Below are 27,189 nucleotides of genomic sequence, written 5' to 3'. Positions count from 1 at the left end.
CTTGATCGGACCTACCCTCGCTCTAGTCATTCTCATATTTCTCACATATGTGTAAAAGGCCTTGGGGTTTTCCTTGATCCTACCCGCCAAAGATTTTTCATGCCCTCTCTTAGCTCTCCTAATCCCTTTCTTCAGTTCCCTCCTTGCTATCTTGTACCCCTCCAGCGCCCTGTATGAACCTTGTTTCCTCAGCCTTACATAAGTCTCCTTCTTCCTCTTAACAAGACATTCAACCTCTCTTGTCAACCATGGTTCCCTCACTCGACCATCTCTTCCCTGCCTGACAGGGACATACATATCAAAGACACGCAGTACCTGTTCCTTGAACAAGTTCCACATTTCACTTGTGTCCTTCTCTGACAGCCTATGTTCCCAACTTATGCACTTCAGTTCTTGTCTGACAGCATTGTATTTACCCTTCCCCCAATTGTAAACCTTGCCCTGTTGCACACACCTATCCCTTTCCATTACTAAAGTGAAAGTCACAGAATTGGGGTCACGACCTCCAAAATGCTCCCCCACTAACAAATCTATCACCTGCCCTGGTTCATTACCAAGTACCAAATCCAATATGGCCTCCTCTCTGGTCGGACAATCTACATACTGTGTTAGAAAAGCTTCCTGGACACACTGCACAAACACTACCCCATCCAAACTATTTGATCTAAAGAGTTTCCACTCAATGTTTGGGAAGTTGAAGTCACTCATGACTACTACCCTGTGACTTCTGCACCTTTCCAAAATCTGTTTCCCAATCTGTTCCTCCACATCTCTGCTGCTATTGGGGGGCCTATAGAAAACTCCCAACAAGGTGACTGCTCCTTTCCTATTTCTGACTTCAACCCATATTACCTCAGTAGGCAGATCCCCCTCGAACTGCCTTTCTGCAGCTGTTATACTATCTCTAATTAACAATGCCACCCCCCCCCCCCACCTCTTTTACCATCCTCCCTAATCTTGTTGAAACATCTATAACCAGGGACCTTCAACAACCATTTCTGCCCCTCTTCTATCCAAGTTTCCGTGATGGCCGCCACATCGTAGTCCCAAGTACCGATCAATGTCTTAAGTTCACCCACCTTATTCCTGATGCTTCTTGCATTGAGGTATACACACTTCAACCCATCTCCTTGCCTGCAAGTACTCTCCTTTGTCAGTGTTACCTTCCCCACTGCATCACTACGTGCTTTGGCGTCCTGAATATCGGCTTCCTTAGCTGCTGGACTACAAATCCGGTTCCCATTCCCCTGCAAAATTAGTTTAAACCCTCCCGAAGACTACTAGAAAACCTCCCCCCCCCAGGATATTGGTGCCCCTCCGGTTCAGATGCAACCCGTCCTGCTTGTACAGGTCCCACCTTCCCCAGAATGCGCTATAATTTTCCAAATACCTGAAGCCCTCCCTCCTACACCATTCCTGCAGCCACGTGTTCAACTGCACTCTCTCCTTATTCCTAGCCTCGCTATCACGTGGCACAGGCAACAAACCAGAGATGACAACTCTGTCTGTCCTAGCCTTTAACTTCCAGCCTAACTCCCTAAACTTGTTTATTACCTCCACACCCCTTGTCCTACCTACGTCGTTGGTACCAATGTGCACCACGACTTCTGGCTGCTCACCCTCCCCCTTCAGGATCCTGAAGACACGATCCGAGACATCCCTGGCCCTGGCACCCGGGAGGCAACATACCTTTCGGGAGTCTCGCTCGCGACCACAGAATCTCCTATCTATTCCCCTAACCATTGAATCTCCTATTACTATTGCTTTTCTATGCTCCCCCCTTCCCTTCTGAGCCCCAGAGCCAGACTCAGTGCCAGAGACCTGGCCGCTGGGGCCTTCCCCCGGTAGGTCATCCCCCCCAACAGCATCCAAAATGGTATACTTGTTTTGAAGGGGAACAGCCACGAGGGATCCCTGCATTGTCTGCTTGTTAGTTTTATTTCCCCTGACTGTAACCCAGCTACTCTTGTCCAGTACCTTGGGTGTGGCTACCTCCCTGTAACTCTTCTCGATAACCCCCTCTGCCTCCCGGATGATCCGAAGTTCATCCAGCTCCAGCTCCAGTTCCCTAACACGGTCTCTGAGGAGCTGGAGTTGGGTGCACTTCCCGCAGGTATAGTCAGCGGGGACACCAGTGGTATCCCTCACCACCCACATCCTACAGGAGGAGCATGCAACTGCCCTAGCCTCCATCCCCTCTTACTTTACAGAATTAGCTGCCCCGTAGACAAGCTGGACCTCCACACTCCGACTCTGCTTCCAATCAGCTGTACTCTAAACTCCTGGCTCCCTTCACACTCTTTGATAAATATAGGAAATGAAATATAAGGAGCACCTTACTCCCTCCTCACCTAACTCCCTCAGTCACCAAACTCTTACTGTTGCACTCAAATGCAACAAGCTCAGCACTCCAGTACTCATGACTGCTACCATCTAGAAGGACAAGGGCAGGAGACAATGGGTACACCATCACTTGGAAGTTCCCTTCTGAGGCATGCACCATCCAGACTTATCGCTGTTCTTTCACTGTCACTGATTCAAAATCTTGGAATTTTCTCCCCAAAGCCCTGTATGTGTGTACAACACATTGACGGCAGCGATTCAAGGGTTGGGTCATAAATTCTGGCTGAGCCAATTACGCTGACATCCCAGGAATGAATATTTTAAAAAGTGAGAATTCTAAATACTGTGCTTGTTCTTATATTTTCAGTCACTGTACAGGATGTCCAATCAGGCTGCAACAGATTACTGCAAGCTTAGAGTGTGCAATTAATCTGTGGCAGCAGATTGAAAAGGACACCAGTGAATGGACTTCCTGTTTTAACTGTTCAAACTTTTATTTTAATTTTCCCTTGGCTTGGAAAATATTACCAAGATTTTGAATTTCAACCTAAAGCTGACAGGTGAGCCTCCAGAAATGGTCTGCCTGAGTACTCGGTGATCTTCTGCACAGTGGTTGTGGGGATAGGGCAGGGGAATGGGTCTAGGTGGGCTGCTCTTTCAGACAGTTGGTGTAGACTCAAATGGGCTCCTCCTCCATTGTAGGGATTCTATGATTCTATTCAAGGATGCAGTGACCACTTGGCTTTCAATTCCACACAGGCATGTTTTGTGCTGCTGTTGTAGATCAATTTCATCCTGTACTCTTCCCCCCCATCCCCTCCCAATGTTGTCTCGTTAGACCTCAACAACCTTGCCTCCTCCACCAATGAAACTCTAACCTAATCCCCATTTTGAGGATTAATTCTTAAATCTCCATCTCCCCTCATTCATCCTTCACAAAATGCAATTCATTGAAGCATTTGTAACTCAAATCCCACAAGCCCCCTCTTTCGCAGCATGATTTCAAGGTCTTTAATTTGTAAATACTTCTCCTTTTCATTGAAATGTTGTCCTCAAGGCATATATCCCAGAATGCATTGTCACTCCTGCCACTCACTTTTACCTCCCACTCACTTCGACTTTTTTTTGCTGAATACTTTTGCTATCTGGCTGAAGGCTGATCTTCCAGGCATTGTGCCTCTTCCACTGGAATTCTCTCTCAATCTCTCTGCATCATCCCTTCTCTCACTTCCTTCAAAAACCTTGTTATAAAAACTATCATTTTAATCATGTTTTTGGTCCAGAAACCCATTTAATCCCCTTGTCCAACATAAAATCCTCTTCCATTTTGTCTTGAGATATTCTTTCAAGTGAGGAATATTCATTGCCCAGAGGTTTTCAGATTTTGCTAAGCTTTATCTTCCTTTTTGTCAAATAGCTTGAATAAAGGCTTTTATTTTTCTCAGAAGATAACACTTAATGTATGCTTAGTTTCAAACAGTAATTACTTACAGCTGCATGAATGTGAACAGTTGCTCTTAATAGACATCTAAATAACAATTAGAAGCACAGGTGCTAAAATACAGCACTTAGAAATTGGAAATAACAAATAATACCAAACAAAATCAAGTTGTAACTTATCATCTTAATTGTAAATTATACTGAATAGGAAGAATGACTTGTACCTATCTAAAAACAGGTCAATGTCTCTCATTACTTCAGACCTAATGCATGATGGCATTTTGTGGCCATCAAGATCAAAAAGAAATATTCTTATAATACAAGTTTCCACTGTTGACCAATATCCACTATAAGCCCACCAACTCTGAAACTACAATAATGATACTTCCTACTTCCCCACTTATTGTAAGGACTATATTCAATTTTCCCAGTGTCCTGCAGCTGTTCTGATAATCACACCCTCCATATCAAAGCTTCCACTATTTTTCCCTTTTTCTTCAATTGAGGAATCCCCTCCACCATCACTGACAGGCCCTCGATCATGTAAGTTCTATTTCCCACACTCAGTTCTCAACCTTTCCCCTCCCTCACAGGACCACCCATTATCTACACCCCATCAACCTCCGCATTTACTGGATCATCCTCTACCATTTCCACTACCTCCAGCGGGATGTCATCAGAAAACACCTTCCCTCCCCACCGTTTCTGCATTTTAAAGGGGCCATTCCCTCCCTGACCTTCCCCTTCCCATGGGGGAAGTGCAGGAGATGCAGTACCTGTCCTTTTACTTACTCCCTTACCACTGTCCAGGGTTCCAAACAATCCTTTGAAGTGAAACAGTGGTTTACTTCCATTTCTTTCAATTTGGCATCTAAAAATGCAGTTTCTTCCATTTTGGGGAGACCAAACACACATTGGAGGGTGACTTTGTTGAACTACCTCCATACTGTTTGCAAGTATGATCCTGAGCATTTGGCGACCTGCACTTTAATTCTCCACCCCATTCCCCCTCTGACCTGTCTTTTCTCAGTTTCCTACACAGTTGAATGAAGCTCAAGAAAAAGCACCTCAGCCAGGATTCTCCCTTTGAGAGATTGAATCCCTCGGGATTGAATTGCGAGAGTTCTACATTAGTGAAAGCGGTGCAGGTCTCGGAACGTTCAGGGCCCGTTAATAGGCTAGCACTGGCACCACATGGAATGTCGTCGTCTGATTCGCCAGTGTCGGGATCGGCACTGGATAGCCACTCCCCACACACACCCATTCCAGCCAAGGTGATGCCACCCCGAAGAGAGGTCCTGAGATTCGCAGGTGCAGAGTTGGATACATTTTTGGATGGTGTGGAGAAGAGATGGTACACCCTGTTCCTAGGGTAAGAAGGAGGCAACCACCACGAATGTAAACTGGGCCTGGGCCCAGGTGGCAGAGGCTGTGAATGCCGTGGGCCCCACCAGCAGAGCTGGACAGCAGTGCAGGACGAAGCTGCATGATCTCCTCAGGGTGGCCTGGGTGGGTCACCACCTCCACTCTCCTGGCACTACTCCCATTCCACCCCCCCCACCCACAATGCATCCCAATCTCCCCACACAGCCACCATCAGACAGACTGGCAGGCAGACAGGAGTGTGAGCCCCCTGTTGCTCGTTCTGGTGAGTGTGCTTTACACTCAATTGGCTCTGTTTTATTACTTAGCTCTAGAGTCGCCAGGTATCCTTATGATACCACCACGAGGTTCAAGTTCAAGTTCAGATCAATGACGCAATACACCAATTAGTAAGGTTCAAAACAAGACACGTTTATTAATACACAGTTATTCGCTACTCATGCATATAATACTAAAAGACTAAACTATTCTTACCACTAATAGGCCAATACTTATCTGGATAAGGGAACCCGCTGGGTCAGGGAACAATGTCCTCTTGCTCTCACCTGATTCTGCAGGCTTCCAGCTGGTACGGACTAAGGGGTCAGGAGCATCTATCTTGTAGTATGCATTGACTGGACACTTACTTGATGGTGCAGCAGTTGGCCAGGCCTCTCCTTATGGTCAAGTTCTTCGAGAGCTGCTAAGGTGTTCTGCTGGGAGGGCCGGCTAAGAGAGTGAACTGAACTTGGGATCTGTCTTTTATAGGTCCCAGGGACTTCGCACCCTTTTGGGCAGACCCTGAGCTTACTCCCAATCGATTGGTTTGAATTCCCCAATACTGGGGCTGTTTCTCTATCGCTGGGCAGTTCTTTCTGGCTTGTTTGTCTCCTTTGTTTCGGACTCCTGTTGGCGCCGAGGAGTCTGCCTTGCTATTGGGTGTCTCAAATGTAGCTAATCGTTGTAGCTATTGTTCCCGGGGATCGCTCATCAATATATATAACTGCTGGTTTCAGTGCTGTCTGCTTTCTTTGCAGACAGAATACACAGGAAAAGTCTGCAAACTGCTTGTTTCGCTCGGAATGTCCAATTTCCCTGCTGTCTTTGCGTTTCTCCATTTTGTGTGGGGAAGTGGCCAACTCAGGTGGCTACACCCCCACCATGCCCCTAGCACCAACACCTGTCACACACACATAGCCCATCCCCTTGGAGGGCAATTGAACCCCATCCACCAGCAGTGCGCGCACACCCCACCCTGCACCACATGCCAATACCCATACTGCCGCCACGGCTGCGTGCCCTGCACACACGTGCCACCAGCTGCAGATATCCTGTGTAGCCCACGTCTGAGTGTCTCACTCTGCAATGTCTCCCCCCCCCCCCCCACCCTGCCCCCCCCGGAGAAGGCGGCCCACAACTGCAGTGAGAGAAGACCCGAGGGGGTCCAGTGGACCTGCAGCCCCTCACCGCCGCAGAGCAGAGGGCACTGTGGGCTTGGAGAGCAGGCAGCTGCCAAAGTGGAGGTCAGCATTGGGAAAGCAAGTGAGCCCCGATGGATTCCGCTGTCCCCACAGCGCATGTGGCACCCCTCCACCACCACAACCCCCACCGAGGGTGGGATCGGAGCATGGCATTCCATTTAGTGGCCAGTGCCAGTCTCGATTTTTGGCTGACGCGCGATTCTCCGCCCGATAGATTTTCGCGATTCCGGTGTCACTGGGCGGAGAATCTCGCCCCTCATCGTTCAATGAGGTGATTTGAAGCTTAATGAGGTCAGTGATGTGTTGGGTAAGCTGGGTCTGCGAGGACTGCGTTTACCATCGCAGTGAGAGAGTCAGGCTTCCAACACTTGGAGAAATGCAACTCTATTGTATTGAACTACCAACTGTTAAACATATTTAAACTGTGGGTTGTCACTATGCTGAGTTGACTGGAGACCTGAGACTAACCTGACCAGACTATCTTACTACCACATGGTGTATGTTCTAGTTGCTGCTCATGGGCTCTGGCTGTCTCAGAGGCTGGATCCCAAGAGAGCGGGAAAACTGGTGCCCTCTGGCTTTATAGTGGCCGTGTCCTGTCTGATGATTGGCTGCTGTGCTCTGTGTGTTCATTGGTCATCCTGTGTGTCAATCAATGTCTGTCTGTGCACCATCATATACTTGTGTGTATATTATGACAGTCAGTACTGTATTCAACAATTTGAGGTCATTCTACATGTATTTTATATGATGATGGGATATTTTGGTGATTCTACGATTCCTATTTATACTTCAAATCAACTAATATTTTGTTTCTTTATGAGTCTTATTACCATTCTTGTTGGTCTTAAACCATCTTCACTCTCGAGACTGAATTTGTTCCACCCTTCTTCCCCCTCCTCTGTTTCTGCGCCCGTTGACTTGCTTAAACACATTTTTTTTATTCATTCAGGGGATGTGGGCATCGCTGGCTGGGCAGCATTTATTGACCATCTTGATCTGAGTGGCGGGCATTTAAGAGTCAACCACATTGCTGTGGGTCTGAGTCACATGGTAAGACCAAGTAAGGGTAGCAAGGTAGATTTCCTTCCCTCAAGGACATTAGTGAATCAGGTGGGTTATTATGAAAGTAGTTTCATGGTCAGCATTAGAATTTTAATTCCAGATTTATTTTAAATTAAATTCAAATTTCACCATCTGCTGTGGTGGGATTGAAACCCAGCATTACTCTGGGTCGCTAGATCACAAGATCAGTGACAATACCCCTATACTACTGCCTACCCATTACTTCTCCTCATGTTTTCAAGTTCTGCTGTAAGTTCATTGACCCATATTTCTCTCCACACATGCTGCCTGATTTGCTAACAATTCATCATATGATGTTGGAAAGAAAAGTCACAAGTTCAAAGGGAGAATCGGTTGCATGTTTTCCGGCATTGAATTGTATAGTTTACCATATCTTCATGGTTTGAGGGCAGCACGGCGGCACAGTGGTTAACACTGCTGCCTCACAGCCTCAGGGACCGAGGTTCAATTCCGGCCTCGGATGACTGTCTGTGCGGAGTTTGCACTTTCTCCCCGTGTCTGCGTGGGTTTCCTCCGGGTGCTCCAGTTTCCTCCCCCAGTCCAAAGTTGTGCAGGTTAGGTGGATTGGCCATGACGAATTTCCCCTTAGTGTTCAAAACGTTAGATGGGGTTATGGGTTCAGAGTGGGGGCGTGGGCTGAGGTGGGGTGGGGCGCGAGCTTAGGTAGGATGCTCTTTTCAAGGGCTGGTGTGGACTCGATGGGCTGAATGGTCTCCTTCTGCACTGTAAATTCTATGAGTCTAAGTGTTTCCAGCATTCTCAGTTTTTATCCTGTCAGAAACATGATTAACCAACATATGCAATGTCCATCAGCATGCCAATCAGCAAATTGGACTCAATATTCATCATGGCAGAACAAATATAATCGACCTACATCCCAAAGGTGTGAGCAGTGCCAGGTTATATGGGAGAACCAGTGCAGGAGTAAGATTATTCATGTATTGATTTGAGAATTGCTGATGGTGAATGATTGGACACGGGAAACGATTCATCATATAATGTCGGAAAGAAACAAGTCACAAGTTCAAAGGGAGAATCGCTTGCATGCTTTCCAGCATTGAATTGGATAGTGTGCCATATCCTCATGGTTGAATTATTCATAAAAGATAAATGAAACATCGCAGTTTGAAGAAATCATAGAAAACAGGACCAACAATTCTGGTCACGATTTCAACTCTGCAACAGGATGGATTTTGAGGTGTTTTAAAATCTGTAACTATGTGCCAACATTAACTGCATCACAAGCCCTTGTGATGTTTCAACGGGTACTGCTTGTTCGACTGACAGGGGAAAGCTCAGAATCAATCACCGCTTTAGGTTAAGCTACTCGATCGTGTGTAAATGCACAGCCTTAAATCCCCAGGAAGAGCGTGCAGGAAAACTGATCAGGGTAATTGATGGACATCAGCTGAAACTGCCTCATATCCACACAACTATTCAGTCTCTCCACATACATACTTAGAATAATCGCTTGCATGAAACAATAGTGAGCTGCAGGTATTTCTGAACCATCTAACATGTACTTTTATTTCAAATAAAGGGAAAGGCATTTGGCTTATTAATTTACTTCTCAATCAGACAGGGCGGGTGGAATTAGATCTGTCAAAGGAAAATGGCGGGATTCTGTGACCCAGAGGCTTAGTGTTGACGCTATCGTAAATGCCGTCACGTTTCTCGACGGCGTCAACATGTCCTCAGGAGCAGAAATTATGACCCTGACAGGGGGCCAGCACAGCACTGGAGCGACCCACATCAGATGGGCACCACGGGTCTGCGCATGTGCAGTGGCACCAGAGCCAATGCGCGCATGCGCAGTGGGACCGTCGCCAACGCGCACATGCGCAGTGGTTCCTTTCTCCGCGCCGGCCCCGATGCAGCATGGTGTAGGGCCACGGGGCTGGCATGGAACAAAAGAGGCCCCCAGCCCAAGTGGCTGGCCCGCCGATCAGTAGGACCCAATCGCGGGCCAGGCCACAGTGGAGGCCCCCCCCACCAGGCCACCCCCGGATGCATCCATGCCGAGGTCCCGCCGAGTAAGAGCAGGTGTGAACGGCGCCGGCGGGACTCGGCTTTTTTGGCGTGGCCGCTCGGCCCATATGGGGCCGCGAATCGGCGTCATTGGCACCAGTTGGGGGCTGTTCTACGGGCCCCCCGCCCGTAGAACAGCCCCCAACTGGTGCCAATGACGCCGATTCTCCGCTCCCCGGAGAATCGGCGGACCGGCGATTCTCCGGCCCGGCCCCAGGGTGAGAGAATCCCGCCCATTATTTCTAATTAAAAAGAGCCCATAAGGGGGAAGAACGGGTCAACTGGACATGGAGTTTTCAGACTGCAGCAGCTATTTAAATAGAGAGGAGTTCTGGGAACACCCAATCCCCTTCCACCCAGTCCACAACCACCAACCCAACCCCCTACCCTCACACTCCCACCTACCCTACATTTCCCACTCTTAGCTTGAGATTCTGCTGCCGGATCTCAAGGGCTGAAGTGATGTGATCTTTCCCATGGACGGGAGGAAGGGGTTAACCTCTGCAACCAAAACAGGCATGAATGGTTATGGCTGAGGAAGTGAACAGCAGCGAGTTTTGTCCCAACAACCTGGAGAATTCATTGTGATAACCTCAGGAGGATGGACACTTTCAGGTGCCAACACACACAGTGACTGACCCATCATTCTCCTGCACAACACACCTTACAACTGCACTCAACCATCTCTCTGAACAACGAACCAATCCTCATCTCTCTGTCCCCCCACACCTGGAACACACTTTTGCACCACAAATGTTGTCCTTCCATCCTCTTCACCCAAGCCATTCTAAAATTTAATAACTTTAGTTTTTTTCTTGCAGAAGAACAAACATAAAAACACAGGACGACTCAGGGTGTGGCCCACCTAACCGACAGGAAAGGAGTTCTTTGTGCCAGGAGGCTACGGATGTCAGCAATGAGCTGTAATGGAAGCCTGAGCCTCCAAAAGCACTGGCACTCAGTTACGACAACAGAGCTGATCCTTTGTCTGAGCCCGTGTGTTGGAGTCTCACCTCCCTGGAACTGGATCTCTGTGACAATCTCTTCTGATCTGTGATGCATTGGCTGAAGAGAAGGAAGTTGGTGTTTCTGACAATATGTGTATTGTAAGAATAATGAATGGTTGACAAGTTACAGTCACTACATCCAACCACTAGACGGCGATCAAGCGCATACACGTGGATCACGTGATACTCTTGATTTGGGAGGAAATGGTTAAGCGAGATAGTGAATAGTCGTGTTATCAGGAGCTCTGTAGTTGGATTCATAGTTTTCATTAATCTGTAATATTTTATATGTTCGCAAGCAAGTCGAATCTACTTAGTTGTAGTGTAAATAAATTAGCTTTGTTCAAAACACCGCTTGATGTTTGTTGTGTGACACTACACTGCCAAGCTATCCTCATTCAGAAAGAAAAGAACATTGTTGTGTTGTTGCGTTTGGTGTTGACATTGCTGCTCTTTGTTCTTTATCAGAGAGCAGATCTGGGTAACCTGCTCCCATGCCATGATGAAGACTGACAATAGGGATGTGCAACTGAAGATGAGTGAGCTGCAAGACAGGTAAGGTTGAAGTGTTGGATAATGTAGACTTGCGAGGTTAACATATACCACCAACACTGAGGAAGGTTCAACTCTATTTTATTGACTAACTCTGAACTAATCGACATACGAGAACTGTGGGTTTAAACGATGCTAGTTTAACTAGAGACCTAAGCCTGTCCGAACCAGTTGAATCTCTCAGCACATGGTGTGAGTCTGTGCTAGACTTGATGAGCTCTTGTGCTTCTGAGAGGCAGCATCCAGAATGAACGGGAACCGTGGTGCCCTCTGCCTTTATAGTGTGTGTATTCTAACTGGTGATTGGCTGCGGTGTTTGTGCATGTTGATTGGTCCCAGTGTATGTCCATCAGTATGTGTCTGCACCATGATATACTGGTGTATATTATGACAAAGGTGACTTCCAAGAAGTGGAGAATCACCTGTCAAGCACTCTCTGTGAAGAAGTGCTGTGAACAGCAGCCTGTCTCCTGGCCATGGCTGGAGCCTGGAGCTCTTCAGTTTCATGAATCAAAGGCTTCCTAGACTGTCAGTTTCACTGAAGAAGCATTGTCCAATATGCACTGGTGCACTAATGCTCTTTAATGAAGGAAATCTGCTGTTCTAACCAGGTCTGAGCTACATGTGATTCCCGATCTACAGCAACGTGGTTGACTCTTAAATGCCTTTTGAAGTGGTCACTCAGTTCAAGGGCAATTAGGGATGTGCAATAAATGCTGGCCCAGCCAGAGATGCTCACTTCCCATGAATGATTTTTTAAAAACTCACCTCAGTCACCTGGTGAGTTGCTCATGGCCCAGGATATAAGCCTGTTGGCTTTTAAATCCAAGAGCCTTGAATAAAAGAGCGTAATTGCTTATTAGAATACTTAATTGCCTTAATGGCAGATGCTCTTAGAAGCCATAGAATCCCAATAGTGCAGAAAGAGGCCATTCGGCTCAGCTCGTCTGCAGTGACCGTTCAAAAGAGAACTCCACCTAGGCCCACTCCCTCACCCTATCCACATAAACCCTGCACATTCATGAAGGTTCCCTGCCTGTCTTCAAATCTGCTCAGGTGAAATCAGACAGGCTGTAGACAATCAAATTGCCATTCCCTTACCTGGAAAACATCTGCCCATTCAATGTGTGATAAATGTATCGGGCGTGATTGAGCCACCGTGTTGTGCCCGGCTGCCATTAGGCCACATTCACCCGTACCCTGGAGTCACCTGTCGCACTGATGAGGCCTCAACCTGGTGCCAATTAGTATTGGTTGCCACAAGCGGACACCAGTTGTGATGGCCACTTGGGGGTCTCTGAGGCCATTGGAGCTGCCCAGTTGGTCAGGGAAAGTGCAGTACCCTTGCACTCTTGCTGGCATGTGGGCCAACATGCCACTGCCAGAATTCCAGGGGCACTTTCTGGGTGCCAGGCTGGCAGTGCCACGGTGCCCAGGTGCCAGGCTGGCACGACCAAGGGTCGGGATCTGAGGGAGTGAGGTGGGAATGAAGGGTGGAAGGGGTGAAAGGGGAGTATGAAGGGACATCATTGAGGTTGGGGGGGTGGAGGGGGGTCATAAAACGGGGGGGGGGGGGGGCTGCATCTACGTAGTGGAGTGTCCTCACTTGGGGACAGGGGGAAGGAGTGTTCAGGAGTGGGGGGGGGGGGACCTCCAGCTCACTTAGAGGTCCAGGCGCCTTTCAAAAGGTGGCCCGATCTCGGCGGAGCCTGTCATGCCGGCAAGTTCAGCTATCAACTGCAGACAACATTTTGAGGTGCATACGAGACGGGGGGGGGGGGGGGGGGGGGGGCCCACCAAGGCACAAAAAAATGACTAAGTATGGGTGAATCCAGGTCTGCATCTCACCCAAAAAGCCGGTGGGAAGCATGCCATCACACCCACCCAAAATGACACTTTTGATATTTTTTGGCTGAATCACACCCAATTTATGAGAGATTCCAGGAACATGGAAAATGCTGAGGTCACAGTCTATCCAACCACCTTCAATCATTATTTGATCTGTTTATTTTGAGTTCTGTTTATACCTTAGTCACGGTCAATTAGTTGAAGAGTTCAGACTCACATTGTTAATATATGAAAGTATCATAGAAACATAGAATTTACAGTGCAGAAGGAGGCTATTCAATCCATCGAGTCTACACGGCCCCTAGGAAAGAGCACCCTACTTAAAGCCACACCTCCACCCTATCCCCGTAACCCAGTAATCCCACCTAACCTTTTATCAAAATTATCATGGCCAATCCACCTAACTTGCACATCTTTGGACTGTGGAAGGAAACCGGAGCACCCGGAAGAAACTCACGCAGACACGGGGAGAAAATGCAAACTTCCATATCAATAGCAACAGCTCGAGCACCAAAATTCATAATTCATAATTCCAGGAGGCATGGAATGAAAGGCCAAACTGGTTTATTTTAAACTGAAAATAAAGCCGCTATCATGGCACCCAAAACAAACGTCGCAGCTCAGGATCCCCTTTCTATAAAATGGCTGCTGCCATTCCAAAACACCATGTCCAGTTGACCCATCCCTCTTTGCCCTCGTGAGGGTTATCACACTTTTCTTTAGAAAAAGCTAAAAATTGTGTTTTCTATTCACATTCCCTATCAAACCAGGACACAGAACAGAAATATTCAGGCTAATTTATAAAGGTAAATACAGAAAAGAAGCTTCGGAAAAAATGTTTGCAGATCGTTCATGCAAACTTGAGCAGAGTGTTGAAAGATTCAGTGGATATCTAACCAATGAGTAACAGATTATTTAAATAATCATTGCATTATGAATGAGGCACAACAATATTAGAGTTTGATAGACAAGGAAAATATGTCACATTATTAATGTGCGCTCTGGCTTTGATAAATGTCATCACTTCTAGATGTTTCACTGATTGAAGTCTTCTCACATTCTGATAGTTCCTTTGAGGGTACCATCCACTCTTCAACACCTGTGCTTGCTAATGTCTAAATAAATTCAGAATCATTAACAAAGGTAGGTTGCTAATTCACACAGCTGTTCTGATGATTGTTCAAATATAAATGAGATTGATACTAGGAAGTTCCAAGCATGTTAATTATTACCAACAGATTTCACACAAACAGATGGATCCCACTCCTCCAGATTTCCTGGCTCCAAACCCAAGATTATTCAATAGCAGTGATGTTTAGTCGCCCAAGTAGGGTGACATTTTCATGCATGTGAAAAATACCAGAAACAATCTATTCCAGTGAATGTTTCTACTTTCTGGTTTCTCTATGATTTACTTCACATTAAAATAGCCAGGTATCAGAAAAGTCTGGGAGTAGGCAGAGGCAATTCACCCTCTCAAGCTATTCAATACAATCATGGCTGATCTCATCTCAGCTTCCTCTCCAACGTCCTGCCCATTCCCCATAACCCTTCATCCTGCTACTCATTAAAAACCTATCAATCTTCTCCGTGGTTCTGTGGCGTCCACTGCACTTCGGAGTAGAGAACCCCACACATTCACGGCCTTTTGTGTGAAGTAAGTATTCCTTATTTCAGTTTTAAATCTGCCACCCCATAGCCTAAGCCTCACTATCCAGAATGTCGAACAAGAGGAAACATCTGCTCTATATGTACCCCATCAATCACCTTTAGCATCATATATACCTCAATTAGATCTAAACCCGAGAGGGTATGGGCCTAAACTACTCAATCTCTCTTCAAAAGTCAAGTCCTTCATCCCTAGAGTCAAGCTAGCGAAACTTCTCTGAACTGCCTCGGATTTATATCTGTCCCCAGCAGTCCCTCAGGATGAAGGAAGAATAAGCAGAAAGAGAAAAAGAAAAAATAGAAGAGGAAGAAAGAGAAGGAGAAAGATACAGTTGCAATAGCATTTCCCTACTTTTATTCTCTATTTAATTTCCAATGAACAGTCACATTTGGTTATGTGGCAAGTTACAAAGGAAAAGGCAATCAAGTTGCAAGAAGTGACCAATAAATATGTGTTGTTCAAACAGGGGAATACATAGAAACACAGGCCCTTTGAGCCTGCTTGGATTTGGATTGGATTTTTGTTTATTGTCACGTGTACCGAGGTACAGTGAAAAGTATTTTTCTGCGAGCAGCTCAACAGATCATTAAGTGCATGAAAATAAAAGAAAAGACAATACATAATAAAGCAACACAAGATACATAATGTAACTACAAAACACCAGCATCGGGTGAAGACTACAGGGGTGTAGTGTTAATGAGGTCAGTCCATAAAAGGGTCGTTTAGGAGTCTGATAACAGCGGGGAAGAAGCTGTTTTTGAGTATGTTTGTGCGTGTTCTCAGACTTTTGTATCTCCTGTCCGATGGAAGAAGTTGGAAGTGGGAGCAAGCGGGGTGGGAGTGGTCTTTGATTATGCTGCCCGCATTCCCCAGGCAGCGGGAGGTGTAGATGGAGTCAATGGATGGGAGGCAGGTTTGTGTAATGTTCACAACTCTTTCTTGCGGTCTTGGGCCGTGCTGTGACCATACCCGGCTGCGATGCAGCCAGATAGGATGCTTTCTATGGTGCATCTGTAAAAGTTGGTAAGAGTTAATGTGGACATGCTGAATTTCCTTAGTTTCCTAAGGAAGTATAGGCACTGTTGTTCTTTCTTGGTGGTAGCATCGACGTGGGTGGACCAGGTCGTATCGTCAGCAAACTTGTAGATGGAGTTGGAACCAGGAAAACCAAGAAATCCCTTTTCGCACACAACCCCCACATACACACCCAAGCTCCAAAGAATCATCAATGCAAATGAAAGTCCCATCTCTTCCCTTGTCCAAATATATACAGCGTTGACTCATTTAGTACATACACCAACACGCAGTGAAAAAATAAAGTTACATGAGGCTACATCGGTACACGACCATTTCTCAATTCTGCCACAGTCCTTCTGCCTTCGCAAACTCCTCCGCCACTTCCGCCGTCCCAAAATAAAAGTCCTTGAATTGGTGGGTCACCCTGGGACCTCGGCGCCATGAGGCAGCAGGGCTAACCCACTGTACCACCGTGCTGCCTTCAGGTACTCCATTTTAAATTGACATTGAATAATCATGCCAGTCTCCAGACACCATTCACTGCATCAACATACCTTCAGCTATTCAACTATAGAATGTGCACCACCTAAACACAGAACCATACAAGCATAAACATTCTTCTCCTATTCTTTCAAGATAATGTGGCACACAGTAGAAGGAAGCCGAGCAGAAGCTGTTTGGGATCAGGACCCATGCATTCTTTAACAGTGCAGAGGAGGTGCATTCAACATCATGGGGCCAATGACAATGGAACCCTTAACACCCGGTGTAACTGGGAATCTTGAAAATAACAGAACTGTTACGCTTCCTGCCACATCTGAACTCCTAGCACAGCCTTACGCTACTTTCTTGCATGACGAAGAAGATGCTGAAGGTGTGGCCATTGACATCCTGTTTTAAAACCCAGCCCTTCTTCGCTCACCCTAACCTTTCCTTTTAGAAGTCCAGAATTGTCATCTGCCCAGTTAAATCAGCCCGAGGAAGAGAGAGGGCATAGCATTGATAAAGATACCTACCTCTTAATTCAACCCTCACAGCCACAAGCCCGTATATTAGCATTGAATATACCTTAGGAGGCTAATATAAGGTGCGATTTCCAGCCTCGTTGCACTCTTGCTCAAACGAAACAAGGCCGGTGAATAGCGGGAGAGAAAATGAGAACTGCGCCAGGCACCAAATAATTTGCGATGTAACTGGCCTACTCCAGTAGTCGAAATCATGATATAATCGTGATCGGACCAGAGCGTGGCGAGAAACCAATTAACACTACTTAAACAAGGACAGTATTACGGTGGCAGAAAGGACGTTTGATGAGGACCCGTCTACTGAGGTAGTATGGGCTGAGGTTAGAAACAGGAAAGGAGAGGTCACCCTGTTAGGGGTTTTCAATAGGCCTCCGAAAAGTTCCAGAGATGTAGAGGAAAGGATTGCAAAGATGATTCTGTATAGGAGCGAAAGTAACAGGGTAGTTGTTATGGGGGACTTTAACTTTCCAAATATTGACTGGAAATGCTATAGTTCGAGTACTTTAGACGGATCCATTTTTGTCCAATGTGTGCAGGAGGGTTTCCTGATACAGTATGTAGATAGGCCAATGAGAGGCGAGGCCATATTGGATTTGGTACTGGGTAATGAGCCAGGACAGGTGTTAGATTTGGAGTTGGTGAGCACTTTGGTGATAGTGACGATTATGTTTACTTTAGTGATGGAAAGTAATAGGTATATACCGCAGAGCAAAAGTTATATCTGGGGGAAAGACAATTATGATGCGATGAGGCAAGACTTAGGATGCATTGGATGGGGAGGGAAACTGCAGGGGATGGGCACAACTGAAATGTGGAGCTTGTTCAAGTAACAGCTACTGCGTGTCCTTGATAAGTATGTACCTCTCAGGGAGGAAGTGGTCACACGAGGGAACCGTGGTTTACTAAAGTAGTTGAAACACTTGTCAAGAGGCTTATGTAAAGATGAGACATGAAGGTTCAGTTAGGGCGCTCGAGTGTGACAAGTTAGCTAGGAAGGACCTAAAAAGAGAGCTAAGAAGAGCCAGGAGGGGACATGAGAAGTCTTTGGCAGGTAGGATCAAGGATAACCCTAAGCTTTCTATAGATATGTCAGGAATAAAAGAATGACTAGGGTAAGAGTAGGGCCAGTCAAGGACAGTAGTGGGAAGTTGTGCGTAGAGTCCGCGGAGATAGGAGAGATGCTAAATGATTATGTTTCGTCAGTATTCACACAGGAAAAAGACAATGTTATCGAGGGGAATACTGGGATACAGGCTACTAGACTAGAAGGGCTTGAGGTTCATAAGGAGGAGGTGTTAGCAATTCTGGAAAGTGTGAAAATAAATAAGTCCCCTGAGCCGGATGGGATTTATCCTAGGATTCTCTGGAAAGCTAGGGAGGAGATTGCTGAGCCTCTAGCTTTGATCTTTATGTCATCATTGTCTACAGGAATAGTGCCAGAAGACTGGAGGAAAGCAAATGTTGTCCCCTTGTTCAAGAAGGGGAGTAGAGCCAACCCCGGTAACTATAGACCAGTGAGCCTTACTTCTGTTGTGGGCAAAGTCTTGGAAATGTTTATAAGAGATAGGATGTCTAATCATCTGGAAAGGAATAATTTGATTAGAGACGGTATCAACACGGTTTTGTGAAGGGTAGGTCATGACACACAAATCTTATTGAGTTCTTTGAGAAGGTGACCAAACAGGTGGACGAGGGTAAAGCAGTTGATGTGGTGTATATGGATTTCAGTAAAGCGTTTGATAAGGTTCCCCACGATAGGCTATTGCAGAAAATACGGAGGCATGGGATAGAGGGTGATTTAGCAGTTTGGATCAGAAATTGTCTAGCTGGAAGAAGACAAAGGGTGGTGGTTGATGGGAAATGTTCAGCCTGGAGTCCAATTACTAGTGCTGTACCACAAGGATCTGTTTTGGGGCCACTGCTGTTTGTCATTTTTATAAATGACCTGGAGGAGGGCGTAGAAGGATGGGTGAGTAAATTTGCAGATGACATTAAAGTCGGTGGAGTTGTGGACAGTGCGGAAGGATGTTACAAGTTACAGAGGGACATAGATAAGCTGCAGAGTTGGGCTGAGAGGTGGCAAATGGAGTTTAATGCAGAAAAGTGTGAGGTGATTCATTTTGGAAGGAACAACAGGCTAATGGTAAGATTCTTGGTAGTGTGGATGAGCAGAGAGATCTCGGTGTCCATACACATAGATCCCTGAAAGTTGCCACCCAGGCTGAGAAGGTTGTTAAGAAGGCATACCGTGTGTTAGCTTTTATTGGTAGAGGGATTGAGTTTCGGAGCCATGTGGTCATGTTGCAGCTGTACGAAACTCTATTGCGGCCGCATTTGGAGTATTGCGTGCAATTCTGGTCGCCGCATTATAGGAAGGATGTGGAAGCATTGGAAAGGGTGCAGAGGAGATTTACCAGGATGTTGCCTGGTATGGAGGGAAGATCTTATGAGGGAAGGCTGAGGGTCTTGAGGCTGTTTTCATTAGAGGGAAGAAGGTTAAGAGGTGACTTAATTGAGGCATACAAGATGATCAGAGGATTAGATAGGGTGGACAGTGAGAGCCTTTTTCCTCGGATGGTGATGTCTAGCACGAGGGGACATAGCTTTAAATTGAGGGGAGATAGATATAGGACAGATGTCAGAGGTAGGTTCTTTACTCAGAGTAGTAAGGGTGTGGAATGCCCTGCCTGCAACAGTAGCGAACTCGCCAACACTAAACGCATTCAAATGGTCATTGGATAAACAGATGGATGATAAGAGAATAGTGTAGATGGGCTTTAGAGTGTTTTCACAGAGAGTAGTAACGGCATGGAATGCCCTGCCTGCAACAGTAATGGACTCGCCAACACTAAGGGCATTCAAATGGTCATTGGATAAACATATGGATGATAAGGGAATAGTGTAGATGGGCTTTAGAGTGGTTTCACAGGTCAGCGCAACATCGAGGGCCGAAGGGCCTGTACTGTGCTGTAATATTCTACGTTTCTATGTCTATGTCTATGTTAAACCTAATTTCCATACAATTAATGAGAGCAACCCTGTATCCAACGACCTCTCATCATTCAGCAGCCTCCCCAGCCAGTGGTCACGCTGCCGCGGATTAGTACTCCTTTTGAAAAATGTTAACCTGGCAGAAAAGTTTTTGTGGGCAGCCAAGGAAGTGAGTAGCCATCTTTACTCACAGGCAAAAAGCTCGGGGGTGCTGGGCTTGCCGCCCAAGTGCTTGGCAGGGGGTGGGGGACCATCGTCTGGGGAACCTCTGCAGGGGAGGCGCGGGGGTAGGGGCAACCACACGTAGCACCAGCATGCCAACCACTGGATCGTGTATACCCATTCTGGGGGCAACCCTCGCCCCCGGCCGTCAGCCCAACCGACCACCTAAAACCTCCATCAACTGCTGATGCCTCTGGCCAAGCAGCGAAAGGCTACTGCTAATAGGGAATTGGCAATTGTGGTGAAGTGAGCACCTCACACATCCCAAGTGGATTCCTGTGGGTACGCAGACCATGTCGCATGTGGGAGTCATTGCCAAGATTCCCAATCAGACCGCGATGCCAGGACACTGTTATTGAACATTGCGGGATGCAACACATGCAGCAGCCAACATCCGAACACCCAGGGGATGGGACACAGCTCCGGCGACATGTCCATGTTGGGAAAGTGAGTGAGTGCCACAGGGACGGGGAGATGTCTGGAGAGAAGGGCCAAGGGTTGGGAGGTCAGCCTACATTGCACAAGAAAGTGACAGAGGATTCATACTGGTAGCACACAAAGATGTTTATTGTATGTAACAAATCCCCACTCTCCCGATGGTGCCTCCCTCGGATGTACATCAGAGGTGGAGGCAGCCAGCTTCTTACTACACACGTGGCCTTCGATGCCCCTGGGGGATGTCCTCTGGGGTCGGTGAACCCCGGCTCATTTTTCAGCAGCACATGCACAGCTATGCTGCCCTGTCCCGTGTGCTGGCTGCAAGATGCAGCCTCATTATAGGGGTGGAGCTTGGGGCAGCTGGTGTCCACACTTGCCACTCTATGGGACGGGTCCAGGTAGCCAACCAGACCCCCCCACCCCCTCCTCGCATGCCATGCCCATAGGGGCCCTATGGGCATGGCACCAGGGCCTGGTGCTCACCATGGGCCGGAGAGGCATCTGATTTGAGCCCCGGCTGCCCCTGCATCATCTGGCTCTGCCAGCCCTGGTGGTTCCCCATGATCTGCACCATCGTGTTGACGCCCTTGGCGATGCTCCTCAGTGATTGGACCATGCTCCACAGCGCCTCTGCAATTCCCATCTGAGAGCGGGATCTTTCCCGCAGGACCTCATTAAGGTCAGCCTGGTACCGGGTCACATCCCCCAGCGAATCAGACATTCTGCCAAGACCCTCAGCCATGGCCGTCACCGACTGCGCGATGCCTTGGACACCTTCACTGATGCTGCCGACAGGCTCTCCTCTGCAGTCGCCACCATAGCAGTGTTGGCCCTCGGTGCCACGCATTGCCGGAACTACCTTTAGCCCCGGGACCCCTCCAAGCCACTATGGACCTCCTGGAGAGACGCTGACATCTCCCTCTGAATGTCCCGTCTCCATCAGCTCCAGGATGATCTCTTCCACAGGCTCAGCATCAGGCTGGTACCCAGCTGGGTCCTGGGATCCAGCAGACCTCTGACTGCTGTCTCACCTGGGTGTTCCTGCCTGTGTGCATCATCAGCAGTGTGGTGTTCACCAGATTGTGCCCCAGAAGCCTGACCACTAACATTTCCCACCGAGGTGAATGTATCTGCGCTGGTGGAGAGTGGGGGTGACAGCTGTGACGCGACTATTATTGTGGCTTCGTCGGAGCTCTCCTCCGAGGCGTTGTCCTGGGAGGCTGCCACTCTGGATGGGTTGATGGTGTCGGCTGGAGGACCTGTGGGAGAATGGACATGTGGTTAGTGGGAGGGATTGGTCAATCAGTAAGGCAATAACAACTCATGTTTGACAGGTCCTTTGGCTGGGGCCCAGTGCTTCCTCAACTCTGCAGAATCCGCCAGCCTCCGCATTGGTGACCGCTCTGTCCACGGCCACCCCAGACATCTCCAGGACCCGCTCCTCAAAGGTATTGAGGATTCTTATGTCTGACACACCATTGTCAGTCTGGACCCTCTCCCAGCGATTGTCGGAGAGCTTTTCCTGAGGAGACACAGAGAGAGCATCATTAGCCACACACATGGTTCACAGTCTTCTCACTCGGGTGCCCAGTCTAGATCGTTGACCTTTTTCCGGCACTGGAGGCCTCATGGTCACACTCCCACTGCTCACAGCTGCCGTCAAATGGTGCCAGGCAGCACTGGCTAGACTATGGCTGACCCTCCAGGACACTCGGGGAAACAGGATATTTCTCTCCTGGCATCAACTGCATCTAGGAACCTCCCCAGATCTGCATCCCCGAATCTTGTGGCTGGTCTCCTGGGCGGCATTGTTGCAAGCTGGCTGCTTAAGTGTAGCTTAAGTGCTGCTCAACCTTGTTAGCAGGGGACTGGCAAGCGGGTTTGCTGGCGACCCTTCAGTTACATTGAGAAGCCCGTGGGGCCTCATTAAGTGGACGAATTGACATTGAATAGCGCTGCCGGCCTCACGCCAGTTCCCGCTCGCAACACTTGGAAATCTTTCCGGAGAATCGCACCCATAGAGTTGACATCAGCAAGTGCTAAATCACTTGAATGTGACTGGGCTGTAGCCAGGCACGATGCAAAGGTCAACTCATCTGCCAGCTCACTGGAGTGCTGGGTCACATGTAGGTTCTGCTGCGGAGGACACAAGACAATATCAATGGAGCAGCAAACAAGAGAATGCTGATGGGTATGTACATCAAGATAATAGATGCCAGACAGCGTCCTGTCACTGTCAATGAGGAGTCCAGCTAAAAATTTACAGATAGCATCGCACAGATCTTGTCCTCTCCACTGCCTTTTTTCTATCTCCCTGTCATGCTGCAGAACATGTGGCAATGCTACAGCTTCTCCCATACCTGTTGCAGCCTTCGTGTGGGCAGGCTACCGAATGTTAATTCATTCTGAAGCCAGTTAGTGAATAGGGAACCAGACGCCAATCCTTTGCTTAACACTTAACGTATTTACACCCTGCAACATTAAAAAAAGTCTGTCTTGACCCTAATCAACATCCAATGTCCCAGAAGTCTTTTTTTACACTCTTCTATAAGCCAAATTAATAAATACAATAAATTAACGAATTCAAAGACCCTTGAAAGGGCACTGTAACCAAAAATCAAAACTTTCAAAGGAAAATTCTCAAATTGACTTAAAATAGAATTCCCGGTGCCAATGATGCACTCCAGTCTCTGTGGTACCCATCAGTCACGAGATATCCTCATTGAAATGGAGTGATTCCACTCCAGGGACACCTGGGTACAAACATAGCCACAGGTGAAGGGCAAACAGTCAGACCAAACAACCTCCTCAAGCGCCTGTTGCCTGGACCTGTTAAGTCTATTTTTCTAAGCTCTTTTTAAAGCCAAAAAACTGATTACAAAAACTAATTAATTGAAAGCGCCTTCAAGGGGCACTGGAACAAAAAAAACAACTGCAAAAGGAAACTTAATTAATTAAATTACTGTTTCTGGGACTGATGATGCCCTCCAGCAGCTGTTGAAGCTGTGCCTAGACAGAGATTGGAACCCTAGGCCAGATTAAAAGGCTGATATCGTACTGACTGAGCTATCTGGACTCTTAACTCTCTTGACTACTAACAAAAGTAAATGAACTAATTAATTAATTGACAGCTCCTTAAAGGGACAATGTAACAAGTACAAAGACTGGGATTCTCCAGTCCTGCAACTGGCTGGCACCGTTGCAGCCTACAAAGATTATGCACAATACTTAATAGAAGGGAGAAATTAAACCACTGTAGACCATATTATATATAAAATACATGCATGCCCACACATATATGTTTGCATGCATGGCAGCTTCTGAAGAGAATCCATTTACAGATCACGTAGTTGTGTGACAATAGACCATATCATAGCTGGAGCAAATGTGGCAATTAAAATACTTAAGTAGCATAAAACTTGGTGTGTTTTCCTAATTATAGCAGAATCATAATTGTATTGTGGATGAGCACTCACTTTATTATGGCTTATTATAATTCCATGTTCACAATATGATTAATTGCCTTTTTGTTTCTAAGCACTTGATGGTCTCACTTACATGTTTTCCTAATTAGTTAATTGTAATTGTAATGCTTTTGTAACATTGCAACAAATAAATACTAACATTATAATTAGGACAGGAGCAATGATATTTTCATATTTTTGGCAACCAATATCTAAGCTTTCCCAGAAAAAGCCAAGGCTGTTATCAGTCTACTAAAATTGCCATCCTTGTGCGGGACTGAATGTTATCCAACAGGCAGAAATGTGGAGCAAAGCGCAAAAATGAGTCACCTTGGGTTAATTAAAATCACAGCAATTCTTCTGTTGGCGAACTCATGGGATTCTGCTATTTTTATTATAATAAAAGCACAAACTTCAAGCAGACATGGCCTCAGCGGATTAATGCATTCACAAAATCTTGATTTGGAAATGAGGGCAAGTATTTGAGTACCTTTCATTGGAGCAAGAATTGGCAAGGGAAAATTTGTTGCCATGGCGTATGTTACTTAACTATTTGAAAAATGTAAAACAATTAAGAGGATACAGGGAAATAAAAGACTAGATTTAAGCATATAGCTTTTTCAGATAGATGGCACAGACACATTGGCAAGGATGGCCTCCTCCTGTGTGGTAAAATTATGATTCTAATCATGATCTGATGTAACATGGTATATTAGCGTCCGCATGCTCGTAATGTCAGTACCAGGTATAGCAGCCTAGAGGTCACGTTGAAATCTCACGAAAGCAAGTCGTGAAATTCAACTCCCTGGTTGGGGGGTGGGGAGGGGGGGGGGGGGGATTTCAGCCAGCGTTTGCCGCAGGTGAAAATGGTGGTACCCGTGGAAAATACTGCAAAACCACGGGAACAAGAAGCTTGCCAGCAAGATCGCTTCTTGGATTTCCCCCCACGCTTCATCAGTGACACACTGAGGACCCTGCCCACTCTGGGAAGAAATCTCCTTTAAATACACTTAAATAATTCCCAAGTGGGGAATTCCCCCCTCACCGACATGATGTCACATCGGTGTGGTTTACAACTGCTTCTGCAAAACCTGAAGCTGTTGAGCGGAGCCACGACAAAGGTCTTAAACAACGGTCTCCGCGGAGTCCCCACCCTAGCTGTGTTTACTTTGTTGGTACAATCACCTCAGACATTAGGTGGACAGATTCCTCCTTGCAGCCTTTCAATGCAAGGAGTGTACCAGACACCCCTTCCTGATTTTCCCAAGTTTGCCTTTGGAGCTCCAGCAAATGAGGCACCCAGTATTCCTGCACTCTGGGACATCCCTGCCTCCGCCTGCTATTTCTCTGAGAGTGTGAGGTCCTCACCAGATTGTAGCTCCAAGGCTGCTCTAGAACTAGTTCCCAAGGAAGGATGTTAGTGCACCAACAAATTTATTGAGATTTTCCTGGAACTCAGCAAAGGCCGAAAGCGGGTGGGCAAAGTGGCGTTGAGCCCATTTGCAATAATGGCAGCTTTTCCTGCCATATACTGCAACGCTTTATGCCAAAACTTTACAGCCACGGATTCCACGTTTCAGTACTGCAATCATCAGGGCTCAGCACTGAAAGGCCACCCCACCATGACTGTGACAGGTCTTCAATGTCAGGTCTGTGAATTCCTGTCCTGCAAAGCTCTGTAGGCTGGAATCGAGGAGTGGCTGGTGAACTTTCTGGGCTGCTTGCCAGATGATCGATTGCCTTTAGGTTAGGTGGGATTACTGGTTTATGGGGATAGGGTGGGCATGTGGACTTGAATGGGGTGCTCTTTCCAAGTGCTGGTGCAGACTCGATGGGCCTAATGGCCTCCGTCTGCACTGTAAATTCTATGATTCGATGATGAGCATGTGAAAGAAAGAAGAGGCCATTAGTGCATGACAGGGGCCTTTAAAAACAGGAGACATGACTCACATTATTGTCTGATAGATGATGCAGTGCTGGATTCTCACTTGGTTTATCACCGCCAACCTGCTGACGTCCTCCCTGGCCAGCTAGATAGTTCTTTGAGGACATTGAATTCTGGCATACTTCTGCCCATCTGGGATCTAGTTGTGAGTCCACTTTTCCTGCATGGAAACACGGCTCGGAGAATCAGTATTTACACTGAGACAGCCCGTGACGCCGGTCCGACGGAAGGATGCAATTCTCCGGCGATCGGAGAATTGCCACCAGCCACGAGCGCGCCGTCGACGCTGCGCCGGTCGGGGGCCATTGAAAGAGGCCCCCATGGCGATTCTCCGCGGTTGACCGGCCAAATTCCCGCTGTGTTCCACCAGCATGGTTCCCGTATGGTTCCACGTGGCGGGGGCTCGGACACGCGGCCACGGTGGCCGTCCTGGGCGGGGGGGTGGGGGGAATCAGATTCCGCAGGGGACCATCACGACGGCCAGGCCCGCGATCGGGGGCACTGATTGGTAGGCGCGCGCAATCAGGGGAGGGCTACCTTCTTCCATGCCAGCCAGCTGTGTGGCTCCGCCATGTTTCACGGCGCCAGCGTGGAAGCGACCGCCGCGCACATATGCGGACTCGCTGCCGACCGCCGACCGCATGCGCGGTCCTGCGCTGAACAGTGTAGGGCTGTGTACGGCAGCTGGAACAGCGCAGAGCACGCCAGCGCCATGCTGGCCCCCTGTGGGCAACAGAATCACTGGGCCAAGAGGCCCGTTGACACCGGCGTAAACACTGGAGTGTTTCACGCCTGCGTCAACACTTAGCCGCGTTTTCAAAGAATCCCGACCAAGATATTTTTGAGTCATCATTTTAGCTTCATACTCAATTTGCTTTCGCTATCCCTGTAATAATTCCCTAAATTTCAGATTGATTTACTCACCCCAGTAATTTGCTAAGCAGGTTTAGAATAAATGAAACTTACCGGCATTTAAAAACCAACCTTAAAGACAAAGGACTGAATTTATACATTGCCCTGCAGTCCCTACCCAGACCCACAACCCCAGCTAAAATGACAGGGGATGCACCCAGCAAAGCGATGGCTCAACTTCTGTCATTTAATTCACAGTTGTCAATTAATTACTTCCAGCCCTCAGGAACAGGTAGTCCCAACCCAGACAGCTGCTGGACAGACAGCGGGGGTAATGGCAAACCTGCTGGGCGGTTACACCGGTTGTATGGAGGGGTTATTGCACCTGGCGGCGCCAGCCCGATGAGTCCAGGGGGGCC

At 47.5% G+C, this 27,189-nt stretch overlaps 1 protein-coding gene across 5 annotated transcripts in view; it reads right to left on the bottom strand.

Annotated features, from left to right (window-relative positions):
• thsd7ba (thrombospondin, type I, domain containing 7Ba) overlaps positions 1–27,189 on the bottom strand; it is a 1,373,128-nt gene that overhangs the window by 334,368 nt on the left and 1,011,571 nt on the right. The gene's annotated exons all lie outside the window — the stretch shown is intronic.

The sequence above is a fragment of the Scyliorhinus canicula genome, chromosome 2 (assembly GCF_902713615.1).
Source record: "Scyliorhinus canicula chromosome 2, sScyCan1.1, whole genome shotgun sequence".
Classification (NCBI taxonomy): Eukaryota; Metazoa; Chordata; class Chondrichthyes; order Carcharhiniformes; family Scyliorhinidae; genus Scyliorhinus; species Scyliorhinus canicula.
Note: the sequence above shows the minus strand (reverse complement) of the source record. Positions and strands in the feature narration are given on the sequence as shown.